The sequence below is a fragment of the Thermobia domestica genome, chromosome 18 (assembly GCF_964235325.1).
Source record: "Thermobia domestica chromosome 18, izTheDome1.hap1.1, whole genome shotgun sequence".
Taxonomy (NCBI): domain Eukaryota; kingdom Metazoa; phylum Arthropoda; class Insecta; order Zygentoma; family Lepismatidae; genus Thermobia; species Thermobia domestica.
Window position 1 is genome coordinate 3,105,501 of NC_137471.1, and position 22,706 is coordinate 3,128,206.

Below are 22,706 nucleotides of genomic sequence, written 5' to 3' on the forward strand. Positions count from 1 at the left end.
AATATCTTGAGAAAATATGGAAAATGAGCTTAAATTTCTTTTCACGCCATCCATTTCAATAAATGTTTGCAACTTCTTCGCATATTTCTGACACGCAATTAAAAAAAAAAAAAAAAAAAAGTAACATTTCACTGATTTACAATACCGAGCACTGTGTAGCAAATATTCGATAGCGATACATTTGCATAAATAGCAATAAGTGCTCCTTTAATCCTATCCGATAACAACCACAGACGTAGTCCTGAAGCCTCTGAGTTAGCTTCTGACCAGTACTATGCGTTTAACAAAGCTTGTGTATCGCAGTTGATGCCAATAAAAAAGAAAGAAGGAAGTTAAAAAGAAATCAAGGAACCTTTTTCGATTGTCAGTTGTTCCCATTGTATGTGTGGGTGGCGTGCAGTTAGACAAAACATACACAATCACCCGGGTCCATCACTCTCATGTTTTCGTACGTAGCACTTCTAAGGCTGTATTGAGAGTGTCTACATAAGTACGTTTCACCACGTACAAGAATGTCTTTCGTTTTTTAAGAGCAGTAATTTAAATAAATGTAACTAACTTTTCTGTCTTGAGGCGAAAATGGTGCAAATGTAGGACCCTACTGCTTCAAACCGAGCGAAATAGCTCTGTTGGTAGAGCGTTGGGTCATTCGCATTGGAAGGTCGTGGGTTCGATCGTCACCGCCGACCATCTGAACTGGGTATTTCCCTATCTTTCCCTTGTTATATATCCAGTGTGAAATGGCTTCCGGGCTGTGTCTGATATTTGTTGAATAAATAAATAAATAAATACTCGTCAATTTGTGAAAAGTACGAGTGTCGAGCTGCCTAGTGCCGTTCCTTTCAGCAGATCCACCGACAACTGATCAAAGCACCATAATAACCAAATAACTTACGACAATATTTGCTACGACTAATCTACTACAATACGTATCGTAGTTACGGCCATAAAAAAAAAAAAAAAGGCTTTCGCTTATTTTATTGAGTCGTCGGTGAAATATGTATTTTCAATAGTTTTATCGTTTTTTAAATTTTTTTTACCCCTGAAATTTGCCGACCTGGCCTAGCAAGTGTGCCTTTAGTGGTCACGGGTTCGATTGCCGGTGGGAGACCATTAACTGAAGGTCTATGTCTCATACAGCGTTGATGCTGAAATGAGACTAAACTTCAAGAAACAATATTGATTGCAGCTCTCATCATAATCTGTTTCATGTCTTTAGAGGATAGTCAAAAAAGGGTCTATCCGACTGCAATGAAATGAACAGACTTTGTGGGAAATGGCTGAAATTCAACTCAAATGTTGAAGAGTCTATGTAGATTCTACATTCAAAAACGAAATTGTCCTAAAATGGAAGGAATGGAACAGTGTGTTAAAAAAAAAAAAAAAAAAAAAACGAATCATGAATATTTAAGTCAATGGAAAATCAATGAAAAAAAAAATAAAGTCGTGTCACATATCTCAGAAACTATAATAAGGAGATGGCTAATTGAAAGCTTATTGCAAAGACATAATGAAGAGCTTAAAAGCGATGTATAGCACGTAAAGTAAACATGGATAGAACATTGTCAAAAGTCGTTGTTTGAGTAAAATCAATAATAGTGATTAAGTAGATCCATCTCCTGCGAATTATCCAGGGCGGTCCATGCGGAGTTTACGTGCTTGAAATATCTCACATCTAAATTGAGAATCTCCAGACTCGATTTAGCACTAGACATGACTTGATCTGATCACGTGACACTATTTGGTCTTTACGACAAACCGGATAGGCTCTTTGTTGCTCTACTAACAGTCGCGATACGCAATGAAATACTGACTGACGCTTACAGAAACAGAAAGAAAAATATAAGGATCATAGGTTATTGTTACCATAATATGAAAATTATTATGTTTTAAAATTTTGTAATTGCTTTTTTGTTTCATGTTGCAGAAGACTGCAGACCTAACGCCTTCACAAAGGTGCTGTGCTGAATGTGCTTTCAGTTCGTTCTTGCGGGACGTAAATAAGAATGGTAGGAAGTGCAACTACTAAACTAGAAGAAAAGAGGAAGCCATCGTGTTCGCCTTTCGTTCAGGAATAAACACATCGGGAGCTTTTCGTAGTTGTTTCAGTTTCCATAGTCTCCATAACTATCACGCAAAACACGTCATTCTGTGGAATAGGAAGGATATCAAATGTAGTCGAATCTGTTACCTTACTGTTAATGAAAAAAATGCATGATGTTAGATACTAGCAGGATTCATTCCTTTGTGGATATAACGGTAGCTTAGAATTTTTAACTTTTGGATACTTTGTGTGTTTATTTTATAAAGAAAGTTAATAATAGTATTTGTCTTTTCTTTTAAAATGTTGGTTAGATGATTTTTTACAATCAACTAACATAAAGGAATTCTTTTCTTACGCAGGTTTTATGTCAAAATTAGAATGCAATGTTTTCTCAAGAAAATAAAAACATATTTATTTGCTGATCTTCTAAGCATCCGCGTGATATTTTTTGACCAAAAATCTAAATTGTTAGCTTGAGCTAATACAAAGCTGATAACGCGCTCTGCTTGTAATAGTTAGATCCTGTGTTTGATTCCTGTATCCAATGTTTTTTTGAGTAAGACTTTTTTCACATTAAGTTAGTGAAAATGCTTGGGTCCTGTATACACTACTTTGCATCAACCTCGGAGTGCTTTATATTCGTTGAATAGCATGGACTTCATTTGCACAATCCTCCGAGGGCGAGTTGCCTCAAACAGAAATGTGTTGACTGCAACAGCATTGAATATTTCTACAATTTAAAACAAAAATCGTGCACCGAAGTATCTTAAGATTCGAAGAAAGAAAAATTTATTATTATTATTATGAATGAAATTAGAAATAAAATTTTTAAAGTTCGCGTCAACGTCCGAGTTTTATTCCTTAAAATAAAGTTATTTTTATCTTAAAATAGTTCGGCGCACGCATTTCGTTTTAAAGTACATAAATGTCCAATGCCATTTCGCAACAAATATATCGTTCCGTATCTTGCAATAGGTCGTATGTTGAAAATCACAACTTCACAGAAGAACGAAGAAACTATTTTGCATTTTATAGTTTTCAAACAGGGTGAGATATACAATTCTTTTTTATAACTCTGCTGTTATTAGCCGGATACATACGGCCAGGTTATGCAACACGTGCTGCCAGGTCCAATACTGGTTGGTGTTAACTAAAAATACCCAAATTTTAACATACGGTATATTGCAAGATACAGAATGATATATACTTGAAATCTATCAAAAGTCAAAACAATTGTCGTCGCATTGAAAGAAAACATTAAACATGTCATATGTCCAGTATGTTTTGTATTATATATATATATATATATATATACCTATAATGCTGCCCTAATTCAACCACTAAAGCTTCTTCCATCAAAAGAGAATCATGAATAATTACATAATGTCACTTATTTCAGGTTTATGCATGTCCACGGACGTTACAAGGGTCGTTTACACTAAAGCCGGAATTTTATTATCCCCCTGTACGAATATGTTTCGATTGACATTTACGTCCTCTGATAACAGCAAGGTTATATAGTGTTGAATTTTAAGTTATATTTATTTAGGAAGGAAGTAGTAATTCCTCTCCTTGTAAGTGTATGCCTTCTCCAACGCTGTATATTGTTTGTGTATTGAAATTTAGCACCTCTTTTCAGCGCCAAAGCGGTATGAGACGTGAACCTACAAGTTTACGGTGGGAATTCGAACCACCGTAATGCATTCAGTACTCTCCACTGGGAATTGAACCCGAAATCTCATACACCAAAGGCATGCACTCTGGCTAGTATATTAGTGGACAGGATTAAGTATCAGTATTATGCGATTTACACTTCATACAAACTACATGGAATATACGCACACTGTCGTTTTCTAGAATCTCCTCACAACTTTACGGCATCTGAATACAGTATATCACTGTACCTGAATACACCTAACCACTCATAACTTCTGGTAAGCAATTATGTGAATATTCTTTCTGTAGATTCTTTTCACCACAATTTCAGTAGCATGTTAATACCTACATTAAACACTTCTTGCCCACAACAGAGTATTCATTTCTCCAACATATAAAACAACGAGACGTGCCGTTTAAGTAGGATCTTAACCTATATAGTACCTTTGGATGTTTTCCCACCGGGAATCGAATTCGGGACTTCGTACACCAAAGACAAACTAACTAGGCCATCGAGGAGGGCTTGCTTTTTACATATACCGTATTTGTACGAATATAGGCCACTTTTCCCTCGATTTTGGCTTGAAAATCGTGGCTCAGACTATAATCGAGACTTTTTCTCCTCAGATATAAACCGTAAATTTCAAAATTACATGTACACGTATCTTGTGGGTAGAAATTAATACCATTACAAGCAACTGCAGTTACTTTTGTAAATCTTCAAAGACTTAAAAAGGAAATAGTAGAAAAACTTACCATGTTCGCAAAAATTGCCACCTTTGTCGGGTACCGGTAACACCTTACACTGGCACCGAAAACACTTGTACACTTAACACTTGATTAACAGGAATACCTGTCTTTGTTAAGCGACTTCGTTTTGCAAAACTGCGTCAGCTTGTTTGTACCCACCCAAATAAAGCACAATCACTTCCCACCATCTCAGCATCACCATCGTCTGATTCTTCACCCGTGCTAGACGATCCAGTATGCTGCTCAGAGTCATTATCACAAAGGACTTTACAATCCCATCAAGATTATTGGAAATTTTAAGTTTTTGTAACTTTTCATGACAAGTTCTGATATTGACTACCAAAGAGCCAAAATCCAACTGAACATTTCTGACACAGACGCACGTTGCACACGGCTTCCTGGGGTCGAAGTTGCTTTGTTCAAGATCTTCATGGGGAGGGAGAAAGATGCAACTCAAAATACTGTCTATTGAACTTTCTCGTAAATGTAGTAGTGCGGTCCATATTCGAGATTTACTTTTTTCCCTATAATCTCGTATCAAATGTTTAGGTGCGGCCTATATTCGCGCAAATACGGTATGTGGGAAAGTTTATTGAATTATTGTATTCTTGTAAAAACCTCGCGGAAATGTGATTCATATTCTACCTTTTATATAGCCTCAGTGCCGGAAAAGCACATTGAACTACAATCTACCTTTCTAAGGCAGTGTTGTGATGTACAGTGGAAGCGAGCGAGGTTTGGAGGTAAATTTACCCCCTTATCGGTTTCAGCCGTAAAAACAGGATTGATTTTAAAGCTTCAAGGAAAAGATGCATTGTTTCATCAAAATCTGTATTTTTTTCTTTCTTTTTCAGAAAGTTAATGTGAAACACATGTACGTGTATTTTTGTTATATATGTCAAATAGTGTAAATTCGCTCCAGTAGTTGGTTTCAAACAATGATAATCTAAAAATAGGCCAAACTTTTACACAAATAAAGAGAAATAATTTGGATATTTCTTTAGCAGAAGTGAAAACTGAGAATTTAGTAGGGTTCCATTGTATCCTCATGATTTGATGTGTTAGTTTTTGCGCATATTTACAGATTCAAACTTTCAGGGAATAGAACACCTTGGATATGAACTCGAGTATGGTTCAGTAGTAAAGCGCTGCTGTTATACAAGGCCGTAATGCAAAATCCATTCCAAAATGAAACAATAGCTAAAGAGATCTTAATAAAGCATGAAAAAAATACATATAAAAATAACACTCACTTCTAAGAAAAATATATGTTACGATGCAGTTCACATGATCTAATGCATCCAAAAATCCAATGTTTAAGATGCATTCTTTTGAGTGCCTGATTTTGTATTCGATTCTCAGTGACGGAATATGGGTTTGATTTTATGTTTAAGCTATTTAAAAATGTCTTGGAATGGAATATTTTTACGTCATATAGCTTGTCCTGCAAACAGCTCTCAAAATCCGCCTACATGTTGGACAGCCACTTAAATACGAGACATACATGTAATTTCTTTACAACATAATAACAATTTGTTTAAAAAAAAAATAATAAACTTTTATCTTAATTCCTAAGTATACTTATTCATGACGGAATATTCAGATTTTAAAAACGTGTATTTTCAACGAAAGAACTAAGAATGACGTACCACACTGCATTTCATTGGAGTTGCTCATTTATAGATCGATATTAATTTTAGGGCAAGCAAGAAAATGTCTTCAGTGAGTAGAAAAGATTTGTGCGGTAAAGAAAATATTGAACGTCATTGTAAGCAATATATTTTCATGTTAGAATTAGTACTTGAATGCCAAATAGGATTTCATTTTTCTGTTAATGTACAGATAAAAAGAAAAAGTTTGCAATTTTTTTTTCTTTTTTAACTTTTCATCAACTATGGAAGGTGACAGTTCTAATTAAGTGATATAATTTGCAATGAAATTGTATAAGCTTACGTTAGATAAGATTTGTGGTTGCAGTCTCATATTATTATAATTAGTATTATTATTATTTCGTAAATTATAATAATGAGCTTTGTGATGCGACAAGATTATTTGATTGTAATCCATGAACTGAGAGCTTGAAGATAAAGCTTCATGTAGTGTGCATTTTGCATATATGAAAATACATTTAATAAATAAGTAAGAATTGTATATTATATTTATACTGGTTAATAGAGATGATTAAATAAACAGTATACTAACACTTGTGTATATTCGGGTCATTGAAAAATCATATTACCAAATTTTGCAGAGGTGATGATACCTTATATACGAAATAAGAAAAAAATTCTCATGAATATGAATGTAGCTAGGAGCATATCAAAGTATTGTGGACGACTGAATGAACCGCGTATAAATAAATCGTAAGATCAGTGCTTTCTTGTGACTAAATTAACGTACACTTTCGTCGCGGAAGACCTGACTTCAATTTTCTGGTGAGAGCTCGTGTCTTTCAGATCCTACGCTAATGGGGCGTTTACACTTAGTCGATTTTCGTTCGATTCAGTCGAATTGACGTCACTTTCAACTTAATCGACCGTGTAAACGGGACTTCAACTTAATCGCTTGTTGATCGAAGGCGACTAATCGACTGGCAACTGAATTGAAAGACGTTCTATTTTCTGTGGTTGAAATAATTGAACACATCAATCGATCTGATTCGGCCTAGTTGCTTCGATTTAGTGGCAAATGCAGCGAGTCAATTTAGTCGTGCGACTAAATCGACCAAGTGTAAACGCCCCATAAGCTGTACGACAAAGTCTCATATAAACTCGGTGGTCAAGGGCACGCTGAACTCCGATTTAACCAACCAATCGTAGAGTGAATGAATGTCAAAATATTTGATAAATGATCTATGTGCACAAGCCACTTTCAAACATGAATATTTATGAAGAAAGGGATCACAGATGGCTTGCATAATGTTAAGAGTTACCAATACCTCAGGGTGAATTATGATTTTTAACTCTGAATTTAACTGTTTTTATTGTTTACGGTAAAACAAACCATATTTTCTAAGAAGTTTTAAATTAGAAATGGAAAGGTCAAGTTAGAATAATAACCACCAAGTTCGAAACCAAGAATTGGATTATTGTTAGGAAGTAGATTTCTGGACTTGCGGCATTTATGGCCATGTCAGCCCGTCACACACAAGAATGATGACTTCCCTCACCGATCACACTGCCCGGGAAATTGAAGTGGAAGAAAAGAATGGCAAAGGAAGGAATCGGCCTGGGACTACTATGTTAGGTACAATCCCGACATTTGCCTGGTGTGAAAGGGAAGCCCAGGAGAAACCTCACTCAGGATGCTTGGGCTGCCCACTGGAAATCGAACCCGGGACAGCTCGCAACAAAGGCTAGGGCGTTAGGACTATGCTACGCGGGGCCACAACTTTCCAATTGCAAACTACCTACGTTCTATCAAAATTTCTTTCTCTCGAGAAATCACCTTCGAAAATTTGGTAATATTATTTTTCCGTGTTCTGTATATATAAAACTTAAGTTACTGGTTTTTATGCATATTACATTTACAAATGTTTCCAATAATCTTGATAACTTTATGTGATGGGAGTTGTCTCTATGTGTATATCTAGTCATTGATATATATATATATTTGTTCTGTTTGTGACGAATCTTATATTTCTTTTGTTACTATACTGTTTACATTGTGGAGCACTTTATTGTATTTTATTTATAATTTAATGACATTGATACAGTAAAATAATTGACTTTCTACTCATGCGTTTATCTTGACAAATACATGAATTACTACAAAAGGTACTAGGCATATTCGGAAAGTAAGTACCGTTTCGTTTGAACGCTACTGCAGCGCTAGTGTCGGCGCTCCGCGCATGCGCTCTAGTTTCATTGGTTTATTGCTTCTCCACTGACACCAGTACGGTTGAGTTGTCGAGTGTATTGTGTCCGTTTACGATGTTGAAAACAATCACTGAACGTGCCAACAGTGAGATACATTTCTGTTATTCGGTTTTTGAATGCAAGGAGCGTCACGCCGTCGAAAATTCATCGTCAAAGTTTAGAGACTTAACGGTGAACATGTAATAAGTGATGAAATGATATGAAAGTGGGTGAGGCAATTCAACCACGAAGTGGGCGGCCTTCTATTGTGATTGATGAGTGTGTGAGGAAGGTGAATGAGAATGCACTCAGATGAGGTTCCTCAAGTTCCGAGTGTTTTGCATGAGATTGTTACCGACCGCTTAGGTATGGTTGTCTTCACTGGCGGGATGTTTCTTTTAGGAAGGTTTGAACAACTTGGTCACCCCGTTATGACAAGTGTTTGAACATTGGTGGGAACTATGTTTGTCAAAAAATAGCTTAAAGTGTTGTCTTTCGTGTAAAAATAAATGTGGTTTGAACCAGGGCCGTGCCGTGGAAAATCAGCCCCCGGGGCGAGAGTATACGACGGCGCCCCCATACATATATTCCAAGCAATTTTTCCTTTTTTCTCCCGAAATTTTCGCCCCTCTTACTTCGGCGCCCCGCTCCCCCCCACGGCACGGCCCTGGTTTGAACAACCCTGTTTTAGTATTTGTTTTTTTCAAAACGGTACTTACTTTCCGGACCCGCCTCGTAAATGAATATTAGTCAGTAGAATCTGATTTTAAAAGTTAAATGTTGTATTTAACAAAGAAGAAAATAATAACTTTCAGGCACCTTTTCCTCTTTTTGTCAATACCCTAACTATACTACCCTGACGGAACTATCCGGCTTCGTCACCAAAAAGAAGCTTCTGCTTACAAAACCACAAATGACACGGAGATACAGTTGGGCCATTGTCACTTGCAACAAGCCCACAACACTTTTGGAATAACTACTTTCTCCGATAAAAGCCGATTTTCGGACAGCAGTCATCAATGGGTGTGCAAGCGGTCAACAGACACTGATCCACTAGAATTCCATCTTTTGGAATGGGTTGCAATGTGGAAACGTAGTTGCGGCAACGTGTTTTTGCTATGGTATAAAATTCGAAGTACATCGAGATACTGCAAGATATATATTGATACCCTTCTTTGAAGATGACAAACTGATGCCATGCAATTTATGGATGATGGACACCAGGTTGTAGAGCAAAAGTGGCCACTCGCTCGAAGAGACGAAATAGGTATTCGAATTTTGGAATTGCCCGGTCATAAATCCTATAGAAGATGTTTTCTAGAACTAAAACTATAGAAAGGGCGGCACACCTGCTAACAATAAACAGGTACAGATAAATCCATTTCAAATTAACCAATGATGGTCGCTGATAATAATATTTTTAAATTTTTGTACAGAAGGTTGTACTATACTTAAAAAACAGAAAACAAACATTCATTATTGTTGTAAGTGTGCAATTCCTTTTTGAGTGACCATTTTGCATAGGTGCATAGGTATAAGCATATTTTGCACTTAACAAAAGTTTGCAGTAAACGCTGTATTTTTGAAGATTCTGATTTCAAACAAAAACCATTTCAAATAAAATTAAATGTGCAGAAATTGTTATTTTTTTAATTAAAATTTTTAAATAAAAAGTAAGATTCGCCTTTTTTAATATAGGTTTCGTAGTATTTTACTACTTTAAAAAGTTTGATACCTGAGAGTCGCATCTTTTCTTTGTTATGGATCGTTAAACAGTGCGATTTTTTCGAAAAGGTATCACTATGTTCAATCTGAAGTATCTCAAAAGAAACACACTGAAAAAAATCTCAATTTTTCACAAAACAGTTGGCATTTGTATAGTAACAAGTGGTTAAAATTTGACCACTGAAACTTGACTGGTTTTTAAGTTGCTGTTTCTTTTGTATGGCGAAATCCGGTTTATTAGCAACTAAAGTACAATTAAACTGATGGTTCATTCTACAATTAAACTATTTGTGTTAGGATTTAAACATAATTCAGTTTAATTGTACATGTTTTATCGTACTTGGACAAACTAATCATGTCTCGAAGGAAATAATTATTAACAATAAATGCCGTTTTGTCTTCCGTAGTTTCTGAATTTATGCAATTCATAAAGTAGTTAAGACCACTTTATTAATAGCTGGTACTATTTACTTTTATTTACAAGGGCCTCGGTGGCTCAGTGATAGAGCATTTACCTTTAGTGCGTAGAGTTCCTGTTTCGCACCCAGCTTTGTAGTAGACAAACACCGTGTGTGGAAGTTTCTCGGAGTTTTTCCAGTTCTTCCCACTTTCTTCATTCCATTATTTCATTCATTCTTATCATCACAGTCTCATTTAGCCTACATGGCATACCCGTGGGATGTAAAACTGAAACATTCTTATTTAGCTTACTATTTAAGCAAAAAAAAAAAAAAAAAAAAAAAAACCTGAAGACAGCGCGGCCAAAGTGTCCCCGGTCGGCTGCCTTTTGTATTCAAGCTAAGACATCTTCTGTTGACCGCAATTGTCCATCCATTTTATATACAGTGCAATCAGAAGAAATGCAATGAAACTGCATGACATTACAGAAGAGATTTGATTCTAGCAAACAAAATTCTACAGACAAGGTCATTCCAGGAGATGCCTCTAACTCAGACAAAAATCGGATGTACACTCACGTTCAAAGTTTACTTATTATAGCGGTACAACAATTCAAGAAACAAGTGCATTATTGAGAACACAAGATACCGTAGCTTATATTTACACTAAGAAGTGGTGCATCGGGAAGATTAAAGAAACATGCTAGGAACGAAACGATCTTTTAGGATAAAAAGAGAAGGATTAACAGTTGTTTGTGATTTTGTTTAAAGTGTGACCCATATAAATCAAACGATACTAGTATGATAGTATTACTATGGTATTATAATTAATTTATATTTCGATTTAGAACAGAATTTTTTAAATTATTTTTTGTACAACTGACCATTTCTTGAGATTTCGCCTTATAAGTTCATAAGTAAGAAAGGAAAAAGAAAAAAGCAACTCAAAAGCTAGTGAGTGGAGTCTCAGTGATCAAATTTTAACCACTTGTTACTATGAAAATAAAGGTTATTTTCTGAAGATTTGAGATTTTTCCAGTGTGTCCCTTTTTGAGATATTTCAGGTTGAGCATAGCCAATTTTCGAAAAATCGCAAATATGTGAAGATCCATACCAAAATAAAAATTACACACATTTTTTTTTAGGAAGTAGTGTACCTCGAAGTTCATATCTAGGAAAAAAAAAACAGTGGTAAGTTATTTTGTTCTTTAAAATTTTTAACTTTAAAGGTGAGAATTTGTGATTTTCAAACTTTCAACGAGATTTTCCTTCAAGTATTTATAATGTAGGTTTAAATGTGCATTGAACATAAAATGTTATACATTTAATTCTCTTTCAAATGGTTCTGGTTTGAAATTAATATCTTTAAAAATACAGGGTTTACCGCAAACCTTTTTAAAGTGCAAACTAGTCTTACCGTCTGTACGAAATGGCCGCTCTGAAAACATCATCTAAAAAATGAATGAACTTTTTATTCTATAAATATAAATATTATTCTATAAACATAGTTTTCAATTCTATAAATATAGTAGAACTTTGTGTACAAGAATTAAAAATAATATTTTTTTCAGCGACCTCTTAATCTGAAATTGAATGGTTTCAAATATCAAATAGATTGACCCGTACTTGAGGTATTCTGTGACGAGTGAAACAGTAACGAAAGAATATATATATATATATATATATATATATATATATTTTAATCCAAGTCATACGAGAGAGGAAAAATACGTCCAATCCTGTTCATGTGATTTAACTTACGAGGGAACCTATCCAAGTGTAACTCTGACTTCAAGTCGAGACTATGGGCGTTGGATACCTTGTTCCAAAAGAACATAACACGAAAAGGGATACATTCTCGATCGCAACCGTTGCGGAGATATAAGCGTGAAAAGTTAGAAATTGAGCTCCATACTACACATTACAAAGTCAGATTCCGGGTCAATTTTTTCGGAAACGGTCGAGTAAGGAAACTCAGCGAATACACATCAAATTAGTGTGGGGAGCACACCATCTTTTGAATGAAAAATTTGTGTTCCCGGGGCACTGGCAGGGTCCCAGGCGGGGTCCAACTCAAAATTTGCAAATGGAACCGGGGGGTCAAGTAGCATATTGTATGAAAGCTATTGTTAAATAAAAGAAGATAGAACAAATCTCAACTCTCTACGATAACCCTGTGTTTACCGGGCAACTGGTCAAAATGTCAATACAATCTACATCAGAAAATCTATGGCCACGCTTCTAAATCCGTTAAGTTGCGACAATAAGAAAACAGAAAAACACGTTTAAAAGTGCAAGGTATTGAAGTAAACCAAATTGCTGCAGAGTCTCTCTCTCTCAAAAGCACACTCCGATATATTTTATTTCTGCACCATTATTCCAGTTTTCTCCAACCCCACTCCTCTCCAAGTTACCTCACAGTTTCAAGGTTACTCCTTTTCGTCTTTACCATCATGTTTCTCGTTCAGCAAATCCCCCGATAGAAATTTAACAGTGCAATCTGTGAATTTGGGGTCCCGATGCGCGAAGCATATACCGTTGCCTTTTGACCTTCTCATCCTCCACGACGTCCCGGGGACACAAATTTTTCATTCAAAAGATGGTGTGCTCCTCACACTAATTTGATATGTATTCACTGAGTTTCCTTACTCGACCGTTTCCGAAAAATTTGACCCGGAATCTGACTTTGTAATGTGTAGTATGGAGCTCAATTTCTAACTTTTCACGCTTATATCTCCGCAACGGTTGCGATCGAGGATGTATCCCTTTTCGTATTATGTTCTTTTGGGACATGGTATCCAACGGCCATAGTCTCGACTCGAAGTCAGAGTTACACTTGGATAGGTTCCCTCGTTAGTTAAAAAACCTGCGTCTTACGGGTGTGGTCTGCAATCAGACGTCTGCTCTAAGGAATCCAATGAAAAACAATCGTTTTCAATACTAAGTGTAGTGCTTTCAGACAGAGAGGAAATGTTTCGTAAATTTATTTTGGAGGGAAACGTGAAAGAGCAAAAGAATTCTTACATTGTAGCTTACACTTGCGTTATTATGTGGTGTAATGCATTTACATCGAGACATGAACAGTGGAAAATAATTTTGGAAATACAACAAACTGCATTATTGGTTTATTTCATTGAAATGAAATGGAATCTGTAGTTTAATATCCCAGGATTATGCCTTGAAAGCAAAAAAAGAGAGATAATGAGTAAAGGAAGTGAAAACACACAGAGATACGATGTCCACCACTAATTAATAGCAGGCGTGAAATCAAACCAATGACCCTTAAAACTGGAGGTGAGCACTCTTAATCATTGAGCCTTCATATTCCCAATATGGCAGGTGTAGACGCTTCCTATCCAGTGAACTTCATGTTTTTCGCTAGGTTTCCCGCAAGATGAGATTTAAGAGTGTTCGTCTCGAAAATGTGTATCTGTTCCTATCGGGAGAGTTCTGTCTTGTCTCATTTCGTTGGCAACACTTAATTTTTGCACACAGTAACGCACGGTATACATTCACAAGGCAGTAGATCTATAATCATGGTGTATGAAGATGCTATTAGGTCTAAAAAGCGTGATTTCTTGTGTTCGTTTTTATTTGAAACGTGTTTTGTTCTCAACTATTAGTTTGAACATACGATGTGTTCACATGAAGAACAACAACAACAAAAAAAAAGCAACTAACAAGACGGGTGAAATAATTTGTTGTTCTTGTGAAATAAGTATTACATTATCATATTATTAATTATTAAAATAGGAATTCCGAAACATTGAAAGAACAAAATAATTATGAAATAAGGGTGCTGTAATTTTTTCAGTTTGGAGGAAAGTAATTTAATTGCATGTGTTTTGCCTTAACATACATGAACTTTCGATACGTCATACACCTTCTAGACAGGATTTGCCATATTTTTATCTTGGTGAAAGAATACTTTCGCTTCTACCAACTGTTACTGAATATCAGTTAAATTACTGCATACCATGCAAAGGTTAAGCTTTACATGCTGCAAACTGGACTTCATCAAGTACCAACTCCAGCATCAGGAATGACTTCAGGTCGGATACTTGCACTTAACACATGGATTTCTGCTTCGTTGCGACAACTCACCTTTGTGCGCGTCCTGTAGGCATTTTTGCCGATCCCAAACGTTTCAGTATTCGCGCGCTACCCTAGCTAACTGTTTTATGTTAGTCATGTAAAATGTACAGAAAAATTTGGGCAAGTCGTTAATTTGCCCATTTTATGAGAACAGAACCCAACCAACCCCTGCGGAGCTTCTAACTCGCTCCTCCGCGGTAAATCACTTTTTTGAGTATTATTTTAGATCTTATTTAAATGAAAAAAGAGTTACGAAAATTTTAAAAAATCTTTCCTTGGGCCGGGTTTGAACCCACGTCAAAAGTGACTTTCATTACCAACACGCTCGGCTACGAAAGGCGACAGCGTCTGACCTTTGTTTTCTGCTATATGCATGTCATTGCTCTTGATGTCCTATCTATATCGGCCAATAAGATTAGAGGATACCTGAAACGTTTGGGATCCGCAAATATGCGTCCTGTAGTGCTAGACAGATAATTCAACATCTGCCTGTGAATTGTCCTAATAGTGTTCAGCTACGAACTCACTTTACCTTATTAGCAGACTTACTAATGCTGCTCGGAGATGACCACCGAACGATTTCCCAACCTCTTCTTTCACCTATAGATGGTGAAAATTTTCCGGAATCCGGAAATTTCACTTTCCGGATTTCGGAAAAAATCCGAACTTTGTCCGAAATCGGAATTTTTAAATTCCGGATTTTTTTCGATTTTTTCTGACATCCCAAATTGAATGAAAGATTACCTATGCATTCTTCTTTTTCTCCAAAACCAGTAACGGTTAAATAAGTGGGTGCTTCACCTTCACCTATTGATAGGTGTTGTAATTAACAGAGTGCAGACATAGTCTGTTTTTCACCCATATCCTTAGAATTGTAAGCGGAGTACCATTGTGTTTGTTGGTTAGAAGGTAAGCTTTGAACTTTTCCAGTGGAAATTGAAAAATGAGAAGTAGAATAATAATTCCCTCTTGTTGGAATATATGAATGGTGTTCATTCCGTTGCCTATGTGTAACATACAGAGCTAATATGTTCTAATGAAGTATTTTTACTTTATTTATTTTTCCACCGGTAGATGAAATATAAATGAAAAAATGATATTATTAATCAAGTGCTGATTAAAGTAATTTAAAGGACAAATCCATTATCTAAATAGGTGCCTCAGACATATACTTTTGTAAGATACATATGAAAAAACCCCATGCCGTAAATGTCGCCAACACTTAGAGACCCACTTGCGGGTAAATGTCGATCGTCGATATAGCGACGCGTCGAAGGATTGCCGCTAGTGTCCCACTAGTGGCAGGGCTTCGAGTCGAAACAGATAACTCGAGTCGGGGTGTTGAACTTATCACTGCGTAGCAGCGAGGACTTCGTTTTGGTCCGCGCTCCTTCGATTCGTCGCGGAGAATCGCGAAGAGACCAATACGAACTATCGCCAGTCATGTGCATGCGGTTATTATATATTATTTTTTCCTGACGTATTGTTCCTAAAGTGAGCTCGGGGGTCAAGAATAACCTCTGCCTCAACATCATGAAGTGAAAAATCTTGAGATAAGTGCGATAATTGTATGAATTTAGATGGCAACTGTCGTCGATTATTAGAAAGTGAGTTTGGGAGAACTATGAAATAAAGTAAATAGACACGCGTCATTTTGTTATAAAATTACATGGCGAACCCATTTTATCTTAACCCAAACAGTTATCGTCTAATATACACGGTTAAAGGATCATTGTGATTGACCAAATTAAAAAGTTCTCAACTATTACAAACGTCGTTTCCTTCATCGCCTCCGTGGCGAAGTCTGTAGAACACCCCCCTAGTAATCATAAGGTTGCTGGTTCTAGCCCCTTCCGGGGTACTTTTTTGGTAATTTTTTAAAGTGTTTTTAGACTCACCTTAATGTAAACAAATCACACACATAGGCGATTTAACATTTTTTTTTGGGGGGGGGGAGTAATTTTGTGGTTCATTGGCGTTTTGTCGCGTCACTACCGCTGGTGGTATAATTTTCAAAACGGAAGAGCGCCCACCGCGGATCGTCGCTGCAGGGACGCCAATTTTTGGCAAAATATCGCTAATTGCCCATCGGTGGTCCACCGACGCTTACGGTATGGGGATGTCTCATGTATACCTCAGTAGGAGATTTTTGAAATGAAAACTAAACTGTCCATATCTTAAAGAGTTCAATGGCTGGTCGCATGATGACTCCCTCAATTTTCTTCCTATTACAAAAGAACGGTCAACCGCATCACAATTTTCGAACGAATAACGTAATTTTTGGTCGCTTCTCTATTTGTAGTATGCAAAAAAATGGCGATGAGTGTATCATCACTTCTTTTCTGGTGTATAAAACCACAATATGCTTCGATGTCCATAAATATGTTGAAAATAGAGCATCTGACGCATTTAGAAATCTTTGAAGATTTGTTACTTCCTTAAAAATGTACGTAATTGCTTCGATTAATTCCGAACTTATTATAAGAGTAGAGAAATTAATTAATATTTTGATAGAAACTGATGTGAATTCTTTTCCTTCCAGATTTTTTAAAAACTAGATTTGAGGTACGTTCCATAATAGTTTCCGAAAACACAACCGGAGCAATAGTGCGGATCGCAAAGCAACACAAAAAATCCAACAAGCAATTTAAAATTCTATTTCGAGTATCGTAAAATAAAATGCAAAATTTGCGTTGTGCTGACGCAAACCGTTCCAGAATAAGCCCCTAAACGATGCAATATCACAAGCAAATGATAATGTCAAGTGAAACATGATTATAGATTAAGCAAAGAATAACCGTATATACCATAAACAATAATAGATCCCTTGTCCGATTGAAGTATGACTAAATCTTCGTGAAGTAAACAAGTGTCTATTAAAAAATAAAGAAAGAAAAAAACGGACTTATGGAAGGTTAGCGTCCTTCCATTCTTCCCTATATCGTCACGTTTATATGCACAGTTATATGGAACACATGTAAATGCTATGTTGAAAATTACATGCTTTATTTAAAAATGCTGTAACTCGAAAATTTTAAAAGAGGACGTAATCGTCATCTATGTTCTGCCTTCGTTACAGAGAAAACATGTGATATATAGCAACCACTGTACATATTAAATATATGTAGATTCTAATCCTTGGTAATGTGTCAAATTTTGTGTTGCGGTGACGCAAATCGTTACGGAATGAGGCCTAGTGTCAGAAATTATCCGTTCAAACATTTTGGTGTGGATACCAGCTCTGTTGATTTTGCTGGAAGACGGCCCTGAGAGAAGACGACTAGTTTTAGATGGAAGCATTTCTCGTAGCAGATGCGCTGCCAAAAGTACATGGTGCTTTTACATGGTAGCATTTTGATAAATATCTTGACGTGACATATCGTTTATACAAATCACTGGAGAAGAGAGCAATTATGGCTCCGAAACTAAAGCATGAGGTAGCTAAAGCTATAGTGGTTGTAATAGTTCTCCCTGGTTATATTAACTAACTAACTAACTCTATGGCCTATGGAACACGGAGGTTCAATGCCGCGTTCACAAAATCTCTCCACTGACTTCTATCCTTAGCTAACTGCATCCAGTTTCTACTCTGTATTCCAATCTCTGCGAGATCCATCTTAATATCCCCGGTTATATTAAAAAACGAAAACCATAAAGAAGTATATGGGGCAAAGAGTATCTCTACTCCAACTCATTTTTCTTTACTATAATTCAATTTCCCACACAAAACAAAGAGCATGGATGTTTGGCCCAAAATCCTTCGCTTCCTTTTAACACACTACGGCGCTGCAATCAAACTAGAAATGCTGGTAAAATGCTACGAAATAGAGCAGGTTCTATCGACAAGAATAATGCCATAGGATATGCCATTTGCTACATTGCTATAGCATTTGCCAATTTACACGGTAGGATATCGATGATACGATTTTTGCTACGATAAAGGCTTTCGTCTAAAACTAGCCTAACGGGTGTAATTAAATTTACATTGAAGTAACACCCCCATGCCGTAAGCGTCGGTGTACCACGATGGGCAACTAGAGATATCTCGCCAAAAATTGACGGCCCCGCAGCGACGATCCATGGTGGCCCCACTTCCGTTTTGAAAATTACACCACCAGCGGCAGAGACGCGACGAAACTCCAATGAACAACAAAATTACTCCCCCAAAATATGTTAAATCGCCTATATCTGTAATTTGTTTACATTAAGGAGAATCTGAAAAACACTAAAAAAAATTCAAAAAGTGTCCCGGGATGGGCGCGAGTCACCAACCTTTGGATTACTAGGCACGTGCTCTTCCGACTTGGCCACGGAGGCGATGAAGAAAAGTCGCTTGTAGAGGCATAAATCCTTGAGTTATTTTTAATTTGGATAATCAGAGTGCTCCTGTAACCATGTATATTCGACAATAACCGTTTGAGATAAGATAAAATTCTTTCGCCATGTAATTTTATAACAAAATGATGCGCGTCTATTTACTTTATTTCATGGTTCTCTCATATTCACTTTCAAATGATCGGCTACAGTTGTCATCTAAATTCATACAATTATACGCACTCATCTGAAGATGTTTCACTTCATGATACAGAGCAAGGGGTTACTCTTGACCCCCGTAGCTCACTTTAGGAACAATTCGTCAGGAAAAAATAATTTATAATAATAACCGCATGCACATGACTGGCGACAGTTCGTATTGGTCCCTTCGCGATTCTCCGCGACAAATCAAAGAAGCGCGGACCAAAATGAAGTCCTCACTGCTACGCGGTGGTAACTTCAATACCCCGACTCCAGATATCTATTTCGACTCGACGAAATCCTGCCGCCAGTGGCACACTAGCGGCAGTCCTTCGACGCGTCGCTATAGCGATGATCGACATTTACCGGCAAGTGGACCACTAGGTTTGGCGATGTTTACGGCATGGGGACCATCCGGCCATGACGTTATGTCATTTGATAATTAGTACACTTTGAACACACAACTTTATCGATAAAAATAATTAATCACGTTACGAAACAGCTGAGCGAGCGTCAGTGAGCGAAGAGGCTTAAAAGCCCCACAGGGCTCGTTTTATTCTACCTTTGCCCCCCATGATAATACAGTAGAACCTGTCTTCAGCTGACTCTGTATTAAACGGAAATATTTCACTATCCCATAAATTTTAAGGTAAAAAACATGTTAAATTTCCTTTATTAAATGAAGACTTTGTTACATGGACAACGGAAATCAAAGTAAGCCTTTTAACGGAAAATTGCAAGTTTCTAAGTGCAACATTTAGAAAGTTTTTAGACATCTTATGAAAAATTGGATATACTAGTTGATATATAATATACTACAGGATGTCTAATATACAATGTAACCCGAAGTTTGAGATAGTAGAACTTTTGAACCTGAAGTGGTACACAAATAATGGTTACACTAAAATAAAGCTTTGTTCATGTATATATTTTTAAACTAGAAAGCAACGATTGAACTACACTATGAACCACACAGTGTTGCCAGATGTAACCGAAGGTGTAAATATATATATATATATATATATATATATATATATATATATATATATATATATATATATGTTTTTTGCAAAACGTAAATTGACTCATAACTCATACGTATGGATGTTCTGTCGTTAATTTTCAGTTTGTTTAGTGGGAATAGCTTAGAAACTATGGAACAGAAAAAGGAATTTTTCATTTCCATCGATAACTAATCAGATGAGGCCTCGGAAAGGGGGATCTAGGGAAATCGTAGTTTTCATAAATTAACACTCTGAATTGGCAATATTGCTGATGTTTCAGTGCATCAAAAGGTGTGTTAAAGATCTGTCTACATTATGCAATTCCTGAAAACAATGAAAAAGGAACTTTGAAATTATCATGATAAAAATTTTACTTATATGCACCCGGCAACACTGCTATTCATTTCTATAGGGCTACTTAGAGCAAGAGGTATACAGGAACTATAAAAAACCTGCAAACGAACATTCGCACTGCCATTGAGAACATTAACACTTCTACTCTTTGTAAATTTGCTGCCAACATGGTGAAACGTGTGAACCCAGTGTTTGAATCAAAACAGGGGGTACTACCAGCATCGCTGTAGAGCTGCTAACTCGTTTCGTGATAGTAGCAGTGTTGCCGGGTGCATGTAAGTAAATGTTTTATGATAATTTCAAAGTGTCTTTTTTATTGTTTTCAAGAATTGCATAATGTAGACAGATCCTTAACACGCCTTTTGATGCACTGAAACATCAACAATGTTGCCAATTCATGGTGTTAACTTATGGAAACTACGATTTTCGTAGTTTCTCCTTACAGAGGCCTCATCCGATTAGTTAACGGTTGAAATGAAAAATTCTTTTTCCTGCTCCATAGTTTCCAAGCTACTCCAACTAAACAAGCTGAAAATTAACGACAGAACATCCACACATATGAGTTATGAGTCAATTTACGTGTTTTGCAAAATATATATATTTACATCTTCGGTTACATCTGGCAAGACTGTGTAGTTCAATTGTTGCTTTCTAGTTTAAAAATATATGCATGAACAAAGCTTCATTTTAGCATAACCATTATTTGTGTATCGCTTCAGGTTTAAAAGTTTTACTATCCCAAAATCCGGGTTGCATTGTATATTGGACACCCTGTAGCTGTCAGCAAAACAGACAGTGACGTACAAACCGGAAGAGGCACACTGGATATAAATGCTTTAATTTACAATCATACGAAAAGTCTGAAAGGAGAAGAGAAATATAGCATTGAGTTGGAAGAAGAGTGTACGCTAAGGACTTACCAAGATGTTGTCAAAAGTTCAAAGGAAATGCAAAAATTTGCCTTATGTCGAAATGATAATGATATGTTTAATGTGGTTTCTCAATCTAACGTGTTTCTACAAGGTCGAGTAGTCAAGCAGTAATATGTAAGAAAAACCCTCCGTGGCTATTGAAAAAAAAAATTGGCATGTGCACATTATTTTTTTTCTGTTCATTGTAAGTTTTACGCACGAGAAAGAAAGTATTTGAGACTTGACAAATTTTTATTTGCCAAAAACTCGGGAACAAATGAATTAATTTGGATCTTTTTTGTTTGCGATCCTTAGAATAGTTATAACTTGACAACTTGCCAAAGTCGATACTCTAATAGGTTAATTAATTGTTGAGTTATTACGAAAAGAAATTTTGTCGACTGAAGAATACTTTCTTTCGTGACTGTACGTGTATTAATTCGTAGTAGGTACGTAGGAGTAAGGTACGTACGACATTTTATTTTATCTCATTATGTTCATTTTATATAGGGTAAATGTGCCAGTCCTCGACCACCTAACTTATTTTCGTATGGTCCTTAATCACTGTTCACTCAATGGAACAACTTAGGAGGACGCAACTAGCTCACATGTGTTCCCAAAGCTATATTTTATCTAGATTTTATCCAAAACTGAGATAACTTATACCATTTATGTAATATTAGTCGGAGAAACACGAATGACTGATTTCTTTTAGTGTTCGACCACTTTTCGTTAATGTTCGACCGCCTACTGTTTAGTCATCGACCACTACTCGGTTAATGCGCTTTTAATTACAGTATGAAGGCTAAAGCATAACTTTACCACACTAATATTATCTGTAGATGTTACATCATTAGTTTTTCAGGTATATATCACTTCGTAGTTTCGCCAATAGTCGCTGGGAATAAGTAATTTTGTGATAGTTTTGTCAAGAAAGGAACCACCAAATTCATTTAAGGTTCAGTGGAAAGCAGCACCAAACAGCCTTCGTCTTCTCTGGGTTGAAGGGGTATAAATCCCATTTTCTAAATCCGTTTTTAATTACTAATTGTGTTGCTACCTTGTATATCACTTTTTTTAATTAGTGGTGCAAAAGTAACACGTGTAACATTTTACTCAGTTTCCATGTAGAACTCTCGAACTGTCTTCTTTCATTCACTTTTTAAGGATTTGAACATTTTTAACGATTTGAACACTGATGCGTCGCAGGGTTGAAGAATATGTGTACTGTTTGGTGGAAGGTAAAAATGTACTATAGCATGGCTGGAACAAAATTCGCTGACTTCCATTGCCAAGTGAGTCTTGTGGCTGTCGATTAGCAGAAGAACTGTTTCTTTAATAGAGGGATCATCCTCCACCCATTTTAGAAAACGGTTTGCTATCCATTCGTAGAGTGT

At 36.4% G+C, this 22,706-nt stretch overlaps 1 protein-coding gene across 2 annotated transcripts in view; it reads left to right on the plus strand.

The window, feature by feature from the left end:
- Positions 1-8,184, plus strand: part of LOC145675592 (actin-binding protein IPP) — a 49,090-nt gene extending 40,906 nt beyond the window's left edge. For both annotated transcript variants that reach the window (XM_081746118.1, XM_081746119.1), the window contains exon 9: positions 1,928-8,184. The gene's annotated coding sequence lies outside the window, so the exon portion shown is untranslated. The remainder of the gene's footprint in view (positions 1-1,927) is intronic.
- Positions 8,185-22,706: the final 14,522 nt, after the last annotated feature.